Source organism: Elephantulus edwardii, unplaced genomic scaffold (assembly GCF_000299155.1).
Source record: "Elephantulus edwardii isolate Elephantulus edwardi_28Jun2011 unplaced genomic scaffold, EleEdw1.0 scaffold00079, whole genome shotgun sequence".
Classification (NCBI taxonomy): domain Eukaryota; kingdom Metazoa; phylum Chordata; class Mammalia; order Macroscelidea; family Macroscelididae; genus Elephantulus; species Elephantulus edwardii.
The window spans coordinates 7892426-7904984 of record NW_006399829.1 but is presented as its reverse complement, the minus strand read 5'-3'; positions in this window follow the sequence as shown (position 1 = coordinate 7904984).

Below are 12559 nucleotides of genomic sequence, written 5' to 3'. Positions count from 1 at the left end.
AGATTTCCTGGCACAACTTAGTGAGCACATCCAGGGTGGTGTCTGTTTGTTGAAATAAATCAATTGGCATGCCATCAAACTCCTGGGGCCTTGTTTTTTGCCAATTCCTTCAGAGCAACTTGAACTTCCTCCTTCATCACCATAGGCTCTTGCTCATATGTTATTTCATGAAATTCCTCTGTGTCAGCCAATTCCTTCTGATATAGTGACTCTTTGTACGGTTTTCCATCTTCTTTTGATACTTCCTGGATAATTTAACAATGCCATAGTTATTATATACAGTTATGAAAAAAGCTCTGGTGCTTTTTTTTAGGGAGTTGTGCTGCTAACCTAAAGGCGGTTCAAATCCACCAACAGCTCCTTGGGTGAAAGACGGAAAATCTCCTCAAATGAGATGTACAGACTGTGAAAATCTGTTAGAAGGTCACCTATGAATCAGTTCTCACTCAATGGCAGTGAGTTTGAGTTTGACATAGACAGAGCTTTATGGAAGTTTATGGAGCAGTTCATTTTCCATTCAATCATTCAGACATGTTTTGTTCTATGGTTTCAATTGCCATCCTCACATTGTAACAAATATTCCTTTTCCTTCCTCCCTAAAATTCTTCTTTCCTCTCATTCTTCTGTACCTTCTGCCTTTTGAGCTGTCTTCTTAGGAAATATTTCCCTTATGATTTTGTATTAGTGGACGTTCTAAGGAGAGAGTACCTCTTCTGATAATACTGATCGCCTTATAAGCATGTCCACTGTTTGGCTGAAGATAAGACATTGGAATGATTTTAGTTTCATACTGAAAGAGGACCCAGGCTTCCATCATCCCTATTAGACCCGATTATCTGATCATTTTGTGATTTTGAGTTTTAGTTCAGAGTTTTCTTCTGTGCTGTTCAGGACCCTCCACTGTACATCTCTGATCTCACAGTAGTGAATATTGAAGTTCTTGATTTTTTGGTCAAATTGTTCATTTGTATCTTTGACTTTCTTTTCTTTTCTTTTTTTCTGTTTTTTTTCCAGGTAGTGAGAGACCAAGAGTTAAAACTGAGATGGCTATTCATACACTTTTAAGACCCCAGTTGCTTCCAAATTGTAACATAGACCTTTGCTTTTGTGGACTATGTCATTGACATTGATATCTTTCAAAGGAATGATACTGAGGCTTTATGATAAACAACTTAGTCCTTCTTTTGTATTTGTTGTTGTTGTTGTTAGATGTCATTGAGTTGAATACGACCCATAGCAACCATATGAACAACAGATCTAAACCCTCTCCTATCCTGTGCCTCACAGTTCCTGGCACACTAGAGTCCACTGTGGCAGTCACTTGTCAATCCACCTGGTTGAGTATCTTCCTCTGCTTCACCATGCTCTGGCTTTCAAAGCATCATGTACCTCTCCAAGGAATAGCCCCTCCCAGCAACATGCCTGAAGTATGTGAGGTAAAGCTTTATTATCGTTGTCTCCAAAAAGCATTCTTGCTGCACTTTCTCCAAGACCCATTTGTTCTTTTGACAGTCCATAGGATGTTCAGTACTCTTCTCTAACACCACAGTGAAATGGCATCAGTTCTTCTTCTTTCATCATTATTTAATTATGACTGGTGGTGGGGTTATATGCTATTGAGTCAAATGTGACCCATAGTGACCCTATGTACAGCAACTCTGAAACCTGCCTTGTCCTGAGCCAATCTTACTGATTCCGACACACTTAACCCCATTTCCCCAATTACTGTAACAATCCATCTCGTCTGGGGTCTTCATCTCCTGCACTGTCCCTCCACCCTTCCAAGCATAATGACCTTCTTCAAGCATTGGTATCTCCTGGCCTTGTGCCCAAAGTATGTGAGAAGGAGCTTCAAAATCTTAACTTCCAAGGACAAACTTGGTTTCACCCTCTTCAAAACAAACTTATTTGTTTTTTTTGGCAGTCCAAGGTATGTTCAAGACTCTGCTCCAGCACCACAACTCGAAGGCATTAATTCTTGTTCTGTCATCTTTAGTCATTGGCCAGCTCTCTAATGCATATCAAGTAACAGTGAAGATCATGGATTAGACACACCTTAGACTCTAGACTGACATCATTGCTTTTCAATACTCTGGAAAGGTCCCGGAGAACAGATTTCCTTAGTTCAATTTGTTTCCTGACTGCTGGTGCCAAGAGTGTTGATTGTGAAACCAAACAAGCTGTAATTTTTTGTTAATAACCTCAATCTCTTCTCCATTTATCATGGTGTTGCCAGTTGCCCAGTGGTGAGAATCTTTGTCTTCTTGATGTTGAGTTTGAATACATATTGAAGACTACAGTATTTGAACTTCTGCAGTATACATTTCTGGTCCTCCTCAGTTTCAGCAAGCAAAATTGTGTCACCTCATAATGTAGACTGTTAATGAGTCTTCCTCCAATCCTGATGCCACGTTCCTCCTCATAAAGCCTTGCTTCCTGAATGATCTGTTCTACATACAGATTGAAACAGTATAGATACAGGATGCACCCGTGATGCACTCACTTTCTGATTTTGAACCATGCAGTGTTTCCCTGCTCTGTTCTGAGAACTGTTTCCTGGTCCAAGTATGTTGTTGTTACATGCCGTTGAGTCACCTACCACTCATAGTGACCCTATGTACAACAGCCCTAAACCCTGTTCTATCCTGTGCCAATCTCATTGTCTCTGTTACACTTACCCCCATTACCCGAATCACTGAATTAATCCATCTTATCGAGGGTCTTCTTCTCTTGCACTGTCCTTCCACTCTCCCAAGCATAACGTCTCTCTCCAAGGACTGGTCCCTCCTTGCAACATGTCCAAAGTATGTCAGATGAAGCTTCAGAAACCTTGTCTCCAAGAAGCAGTCTGGTCTCATTCTCTCTAGGATGAACCTGTTTGTTAGCCTAGCAGTCCATGGAATATTCAATAATCTTCTCTAGCACCACAGCTCGAAGGTATCAATTATCCTTCTATCGTCCCTTCATTTCCAGTTTTCTGATGCATAGCAAGTAATTGCAAAGACTATGGCCTGGAGCAAATGCACCTTAGTCTCCTGAGTAACATTGTTGCTCTTTAGTACATTGGCAAGATCTCTGACAGCAGATTTTCCCAATGTATCTCATCTTTTAATTCCTGGCTTCTGGTACCAAGAGTGTTGAATGTAGAGTCAAGCAAACTAAAGCTGTTAATAATCTTGATCTCTTCACCATCTATCATGTTGCTGCTAATTGGCCCAGTTGTGAGAATCTTTGTTTTCTTGATGTTGAGCTTCAATCCATATTGAAGGCTGCAGTCCTTGACCTTCTGCTGCAAGCGCTTCAGGTCCTCCTCAGTTTCAGCAAGCAGGGTTGTGTTATTTGCATAACACAGATTGTTGATGAGTCTTCCTCCAATTCTGATGCCACATTCCTCCTCATAGAGCTCAGCCTCCTGGATAATCTGTTTTGCATATAGATTGAAAACATATGGAGATAGAATACATCCCTGGCATACACCCTTCCCAATTTTGAACCTTTCAGTGTTTCCTTGCTTGGTTCTGATGACTGATTCCTGGTACAGGTATAGGTTTTGCAAAAGCATAATCAAGTGTTCTAGGATTCCTATTTTCCTCAAGGTTAGCTACCATTTGTTGTGATCCATATGATCAAATGCTTTTGAAATAATGAAATTGTATATTATATTAAAATGTACATAAGTTTTGTTTCCTGTTGGTAGTACCATTTGCATGGATATATCTGCAGTACATTATAGGTATGTACGTAGAACCATCATCTCAAAATTGTTATGTACGGCCCTGGGTGTAGTTCTTTCACCTGTTCATGCCTCGAAGAAAGTGATAGGCACTATAGGACACATTGAGTAATTTTTCAATGCCCATAACTGAATAACCTCACAATCAGTTTGTTGAAAGAAGTTTAGAGTAGTGGATAGCTTGACATAGCTTTTTAGCCATTGTCTTTAAAACTCTTCCTAAGAAACTGCATGGTTGATGTTAGGTGCTGTCAAGTTGACTACAATTTAGAATCACCCTATGGGCTACAGATTGAAATGTTGCCCTCTCCTGCACCATCTTCACAATCTCCTTCATGTTTCAGCATGTTCAAGACTACTGTTACCATCACTGTGTTAATCTACCTTGTTCAGAGTCTTCTTCTGTCTTGCTGACCATTTACCTTTCCCAGAATGATGTCTTTTTCCAGTGACTCATCCACCCTAACAACATGCCTGAAGATTGTGAGACAGAGTCACTGAGTGGGACTATGCAAATATATGTGGCCCACCAAGGAAATTGCATAGCTAATAATGATAAACTACCTGCTAGGGTTTCTTGTTGTTAGGTGCTGTCTAGTCAAGCATGTCTCCTATCAACCCTATGAACAAAAGATCTGAACCCTGTTCTGTTCTGTGCCATCCTCACACTTCCTGACACACAAGTTCCCGTTATGGTAGTCTCCACATCAATCCACCAGCTTGAGGGTCTTTCTCCCCTTCACTGACCCTCCACCATTTCCAGCATCATGTCCCTCTCCAAGGAATAGCCCCTCCTAGCAAAATTCCCAAAGTATGTGAGGCAAATTCACATCATATTTGCCTCCAAAGAACATTCTGGTGCACCCTCTCCAAAGCTTATGTCTTTGTTCCCTTGGCCATCCATAGAATATTCATTGCTCTTCTCCAAAACCATAGCTCAAAGGCACCAATTATTATTCTGTCATCATAGACCAGCTCTTATATGTGATCAGAAAGACTATGGCCTGAATCAGATGCTCTTTAATCCTCAAACTGACATCATTACTCCTCAATAATTTGGAAAGATCCCTAACTGCCTATTTTCCCAGGGCAATGCATCTTCTTATTTCCTGACTGCTGGTACCAAGAGTGTTAATTGTGGATACAAGCAGGATGAAGCTGTTAACAGTTTCAATCTCCTCTCATTACATCATGACACCACCCATTTGTCCAGCGGTAAGAATCTTTGTTTTTTTAATATGGAGATGAAATCCATACTGAAGGCTGCATTTCCTTGACCTTCTGCAACAAGTGCTTCAAGTCTTCCTCACTTTCAGCAAGCAAGGTTGTGTTATTTGCATAAAGCAGCTTATTCATGAATCTCCCTCCAATACTGATGCCACACTCTTCTTCATACAGTCAAGCTTCTGAGATAATTTGCTCAGCATACAGATTTAATAGTTATGGAGAGAGAATATGACCTTGTCACACTCCCTTCTCAATTTTAAATCATGCAATTAACCCTGTTAGGGTAGGATTATGAAAATAATATGTGTAAAATGCTAATTAAGACTGAAGTATGCCTGATCCAGAGCCCGGTCTTCTCAATTTCTTGCTATGTTTTGAGAGGTAGACAATAAATAAGAATGGCAGAAAAATTGATGTTTTTAAAAATTATCTAATATACATATATTGTTGTTGTGTACAGAACCAACCCACCTTCCAGCGTGTTTTCAGAGTTAGTTAAATCATGGGGAAAATTTTCCCAGCCTTCTCCTGCAGAGCAGCTGCATGTCTTTGAGGTTGCAGTGTAATTTCTTACCACTAGGCCACCATAGCTTTAGTTTGGTTGGTTCCACAATCAACAGTCTTTGCACTAGGAGCCAGGAAATTAAAAAACATATTGCAGTGGGAAAGTCTGCTGTCAGATACCTCTCCAAAGTACTGAAGAGCAATGATGTTAGTCTGGAGACTAAGGTGCACCTGATACAGGCCAAGAATATGGTCTTTGCAATCACTTGTTATATATCAGAGAGCTGGACAATAAGAGAAGAATTGATGTTGTTGAGCTGTGGTGTTGGAGAAGAGTGTTGAATATACTGTGAACTGCTAAGAGAATGAACAGGTTCGTTGAGGAGAAGATTAAATCAGGCTGCTCCTTGGATGCAAGGATTCTGAACGAAGCTTCATCTGACATACTTTGGACATGTTGTAAGGAGAGACCAGACCTTGGAGAGGGACGACATGCTTGGGAGGGCAGAGGGAGGAAGACCCTTGTGGAGATTAATTGATTCAGTGACTGGAGTAATGGGCATAGGTGTGTCAGAGAAAATAAGATTGGCACAGGATAGAGAAGGGTTTAGGGCTATTGTAGGAGGTTATGAGTTGCAGGTGACTCAATGGCACATAACAGTAACAATACATACATATATATATATATATAATACTTTGTAAATATATTTACAAAGTTTGAACACATTGTTTTTCCACACTGTATCTTTCCCATTTTCTTCACCCCCACATGCACCCATCAAATTTTATGACCCCATGATTAGCCCCCCTCCCCCCTGCCCATCTTCACCCATCTGCTTCCACCTACTCCCCTCAGATCCTCATAGTCATTCTATAATAAAAGTTTTGTCCTTATGGGGTTGAGTTAGTTCACTGAGCATAAAGCACCACAGTCCCTCCCAAGGTAGGTAGTAATTTACAAAATCATTTCTCCTTCATGCTGTATAGCATTCCATTGTATGAATGTACCACAACTTCTCAATCCATTCAATTGTGGTAGAACATCTGGGCTGTTTCCATGTTCTTACATGATGAATAATGCTACTTATGAACATTGGTGAACAAGTCTCCACTAGTGTCTCAGTTCTCATTTTCTTGAGGTATATTCCAAGCAGTGGGATAGTTGGGTCATATGGAATTTCTATGTCCAGATTTTTAAGGAAGTACAAAACTGCTTTCCAGAGTGGTTGTACCATTTTACAATTCCAACAACAACATAAAAGAATTCCTATCTTTCCACATCCTCTCCAACATTTATTGTTTGTTGTCCTGTTAAACTTTGCTGCTGTTACTGGAGTGAAATGGTATCTCATTGTGGTTTTGATTTGCATCTCTCTTATTGCCAGGGATTTTGAACAGTTTTTCATGTGTCTGTTGGCCAGAATTGATGTTTTTGAGTGGTGGTGCTAGAGAAAAGAACTTCCAAGAATGGACTTCCCAAAGAACAAACAAGTCTGTCCTTGAGATGGTGAAACTACTTTGTTCATTGTAGGAAAAGATTTTGAAACTTTGTCTCAGCTACTTTGAAAGGTTGATTCAGTGATTGTGGCAATGGGTTTAGGTGTGACAAAGAAAAATGGCAAAGTTCAGAGCCATTGTTCATGAGGTTGCTATGAGTCATAGATGGTTCAATGGCACATAACAATAATAAAAATGCTAAGGTGGAGATTGGTCAATTTTTCCATCTTTCCTGTTTTAAAAGGAGTCATCCTAAATTCAAGAAAGAGGAACCAGAAAGCACAGTGTGTTTTGTGGACTTGTGATTCCAACATGAGCTAGAAATGGAGACTTTACAGCACCAGGGACAGTGTGAGATTGTGAGATGGGAAATAGAGAGGAGAGGAGGTGACAACAGTGGTGGCAGCAGTTGCCATTGATGACCAGGAGCGGAGAACCAAACCTGTGAGACATAATTTTGGACTTCTGGTCTGCTGAGCAAGAAAGCTGAGTACTTGCTGGTAGATTATGGGTGGCACATTGTTGGTAGAGCTAATAGGGCAGAGACCAAGGCTGTGATGCCAAGGGTCAGAGAGAGACCTGTCTTTAAATGTTACAGAGCAGAGGTGTCCTAAGTGAAGAACTGCATCTTGTGTGTTTTGGAATCTGGACTGTTGGTTCCCTAGTAAATATCTTAAACATAGGTATTTTATATGTGGTCATTGCAAAGAATCATCAAACACAGCAGAGAAGAAGTGAGTGTTAGGGAGAGATGGTCGGTGCTAGAGTTGGTAGAAGAGGGTTCGAGCATAGAACTTGGGGGCATGTCTAACCTTATTGGAATCATCTCATGCTGTTTATTTTGTTTATGGAGATTTTTCCCATTGTAAAATTAGTGGAGGTAAACAATGTGACCACTATGCTTATTTAGAGAGTTATGGTGGCTTAGTGGTAAGAGTTTGTGCTGCAGTCCTGAAGGCTCAATCCACCAGCTGCTCTGTGGGAGAAGGATGAGTAATCTCCTGTGCAACTAACTGTCTCTGAAAACCCACCACAAGGTCCACTATGGGTCATGGTACACAACAACAACAACAACACCAAATATGCTCATTTAATTTTTACGGAGGTGATGAATAATTCTTTAATACACTGGCAAAGTAATGTATGACTTTGAAATGTTTCTTTTTTTGTGGATCTCTCTCCCTCCTGATTTCTCTAGTGGTCTTCTCCATTGGTAATAATCTTTGATTTGATCTTCTTTAAATAATGTATTAAACTTCTAATTTTCAGTTCTATTCTGAAATTGCTTAAGGTCAAGTCAGTGTTTACTCTGACCAATGCATTTTAGCACTATCATTGCTTGTTTGCATTTCATAAGCATATGGCTTATCCATTAAAAATAAGAGAGAGGAAGCACAGTCCTACTCTGATGTACGTGGACTAGCCACAGTCAGAACTGACTCAACAGAAGTGTAAAAAAGATACATATCAGCAGAGCAGTGAAGATTCAGTGGTAGAATTCTCATCCATGCAGGAGAACAACACTTTATTCCCAGCCCATGCATCCTGCGCATGTTGTTGGTGTTATTTAATGCCGTCGAGTCGTAGACGACTCATAGCGACCCTATGAACGAACAGCCTTACTCACCATCTATTTCTTAGCCAGCACCCGTCTATGCATTGATCTGATGCTTCACTGGTTTCAGGCACTTCAATATTAAAATCGACTAGGAAGGAAGGCCTGATGATTTAATAAAAAAAAAAGAAAAAAAGTCAACTAAAACCATGAAGTTTGAACATAGGATTGGCACAGGACCAGCAGCATTTTGTTCTGTTTCTTGTACATGAGATGGTCATGAGTTGGGGACCAACTTGATGTAAGATCACAACAATAATCCTCTTGATTGTTATATTCTTAATGTGGTCGATCATTAACTGTGGTTAAATCTATTGGTGTGAGTCCCCCTATAGAAACCTCAAAAAACAGCCCTAGCAATCTACATTTGGAAAATCACCTTTTGGAGTACAGTTCTACTCTGACACACAAGAAATTGATCATAATTATTGACTGAATGTCAACTGGTTACTGGATAATTTATTTGACATTGTCACAAAGTTTAAACCTTTCAAAGCTTTTCTCAGTTTTTGAGTGTGAATCTTTAGTTTAGTGTTTAATAGCTCTTTGTGACCTATTCCTATCTTCCCCATAAATCTCATCAACCACTGCTTCCTCACAGCCTGCACTAATTTTCAATTTAGAACTGCCTAAGAACACAGTAAAAGTTAAATTCCCAGCTCTCATTCCTGTTTCATCAGGGATTCCATTTCATTAATTTTAAGAGTTTGGCATGAAAATTCTCTTATCTAACACATTAATGATCTAAATTAGTTCTACCCAATAGACCTTTCTGTGAGGATAGAAATATTTTCTAGGTGCACTGCCCATTATGCTAGGCATTAGCTTCATGTGATTAATGAGCTAAAGCCGCTGAAGGACTAATATTTTATTTTAACAGTGTAATTGTTGTTCAAGTGTTGAGGACTTCTCTTCATAGGGTGGCAATGAGTCGCCTGCGACTCGACTCAATGGCACTTAACAACAACAACAACAACAACAACAACAACAATTGTTGTTAGGTGACATCCAGTTGAATGTGACTCATAGTGAACCATGAACCACAGATCTGAACCTTACCCTGTCTACATCATCATTGCAGTCTCTACTTACTTAAGCTCATTGTTCTAGTCATTGTACAAATTCTGATTCTCACTCTCCCCTATACCAACATAATCCACTTTTACAAGGACTAGTCCCTTCTGACAACATGCCCAAAGTAGGTGAGATTCACCACCCTTGCTTCTAAGACTCACCTTGGTTGTACTTTTTTCAAGACAGATTTGTTTGTTATTTCGGCTGCCCATTCAGTTACCTTTGTCCAAAACCATAACTCAGAGGCATTGATAATTCTTCTGTCATCTCTATTCAATGTATAACTTTAATATGTATAGAAAATAATTGAAAAAAAAAAAACACCCTGGCTTGGATCAATCCCAGTTTAATCTTAAAACTGACATCCTTGCTCTTCAGCACTTTGGTGAGGTTCTTGATAGCAGATTTCTCAATGCAGTGTATCTCTAGACTATTGATATACACAGGAATCACATTGATGAAATCTGTGGAAACAATCATTAGAGAAGCTCAGTATCACCTGTAAAAACTAGGCCAGGTGCTGATTGTGAAACAGACCATCAACTACTCATGCAAGTTCAATTGAAGCCAAAGAAAATTAAAACCAACAAGAACCAAAATTTGACCTCGAGTATACCCCACCTGAATTAAAAAAAAAAATCTCATGAAACAAGTTTGAGGGCTTGAACGCTAATGAATGAAGACCATTGGAACTGTGTGAGGATACCAAAATTATCATTCATTAAGAATACAAAAGAGTACCAGAGAATATCTATCTGTGTTTCATTGTCTATACGAAGGCATTTGACTATGTGGATCAGGATAAATTGTGGCTACCCTTGAGGAAAATGAGAATTCCAGAACACCAGATTTGGCTAATTTGAAATCTATACTTGGACCAGGAAACAATCATCAGAACAGAGCAAGGAAATACTGCATGGTTCAAAATCAGAAAGGTGTGTGTCAGGGATATGTCCTTTCTCCATATCTTTTAAATCTATATGTATAAGATATTATTTGGGAGGATGAACTATATAATGTGGCAACAGGATTCAAGAAAGACTCATAACACCTGTGCTATGTAAATAACACAAACTTGCTTGTTTTGGGGTTAAGAAAATAGAATTTTGGAACCATTAATATACAAGCTGTGTGATCACAGAGAAGGCATTAGAAACAAGATTTCTGTTGCTCAATTTGCTATCTATGAAATTATGTAGCTGTACTACATACAAGGGAGAAATAGTGGTTTAGTGGTAAGGAACTGCACTGCCAAACCAAAAGCAATCTCCTTCTGTGCAATTTATTGCATCTGAAAACCCACTAGAAGGTCAGCTATGAGTCAGTTCTGACTCCTTGGTCTTTAACAACAATAACAACAACAACAACGCCACATCTACCAATTGATGTATCTAGTGAGTTATTAAAATTATTAACTCGCTAAATGTTTAATGATATAAATATTCTTTAAAAATAAAGTATTTGGGCAATATGTGGCATGCATTATGGATTATGTAAGTTGTTTGTTAAATAACTTAAAAGCAAAATTGGTCTCAGTGCCCACTAATACATCTAGCTATTAGTTTTCCATCCTAGTTTAGAAGAAAATGACAATCTGTTTATTTATCTACAGATATACATGGATATGTATCTTATGATAGATCTAGGTAGATAACTATATTTATATCTATGTGTATCTAGGCCTTCAACACTCAAGCAGTGCCCCCTGCCCTTCTGGAGCTGAATCAGAATAAGGAATGGGTTAGCATTATTAACAATAAGACAGGCTCATTGTAAGGAGAATGGCTTCATGCAAGCATCATTACAGAGACTGCAGAGTGTGAGGAATAGGTGAGAAAAACTTGTGGAAAGGTAAAATTGAAACAATTATGATTTAAATGAAAGCTAGTTTGATTTTGATGTAAAGGGCACATTTTTTAAAAAATGTCACATTTCCAATTTCTTGTCACCTCTCTAGTCTAAACCCAAGAGAGTTTCAGAAACATAATTTAGATTCCTGCTTGCAATATGCAGATGACAACCTTGCCTGCTAAAAGTTAAGAGGACTTGAAACACTTAATGATGAAGATCAAAGACTACAACCTTCAGTATGTATAATTATACCCCAATACAAAGAAAACAAAATCTCCTCACAAGGGGACTAAGAAGCAACGTAATGACAAAAAAGATTGGAGTTGTTAAGAATTTTATTTTACTTTAATCTTCAATTAATGTTTATAGAAAGAGCAGTAAGAAGAAAAAAAAATCAAAGAATGTATTGGCTTGGGAAAATTCTGAAAAAGATCTTTTTAAAGTGTTAAAAAGCAAAGATTTCACTTTGAGGATTCAGGTATGCCTGACCTAAGCCATGATATTTTTAATTGGCTCATCTGCATGCAAGTTGGACACTGAAAAAGGAAGACCAAAGATGAATTGATATGTTTGAATTATGATGTTGCTGAAGAATATTGAGTATATCCTGGACTTGCAAAAGGAGCAAATCTACCTTGGAAATAGTGCATCTAGAAAGATCTTTAAAAGTGAAGATGGTAAAACTATCTCATGTACCATGAAAATGTCCCTGAAGTTTAACATCATACATGGTAAAGTACAAGACCATTTTAAAAGAGAAAGATTTTTCAAAAGGTGGATTCATACAGTGGTGATGCCAGTCATGGCATAGATACAGAAGTAAGGATAGTGCAAGGCTGGGTAATGTTTTGATCTCTTGTACACCTTGAGTTGGAATTGATTAATGGTGCCTAGTCTCATGGCTACACAGTCAAAAGCCTTTGCATAGTCAATGAAGCAGAATGGGAATCCCAGAACATTTGATTTTGCTAATGCAAAACCTATACTTAGACCAACACACAGTCGTCAGAACAGAGCAAGGAGACACTACATGGTTCAAAGTCAAGAAGGGGGTCCAT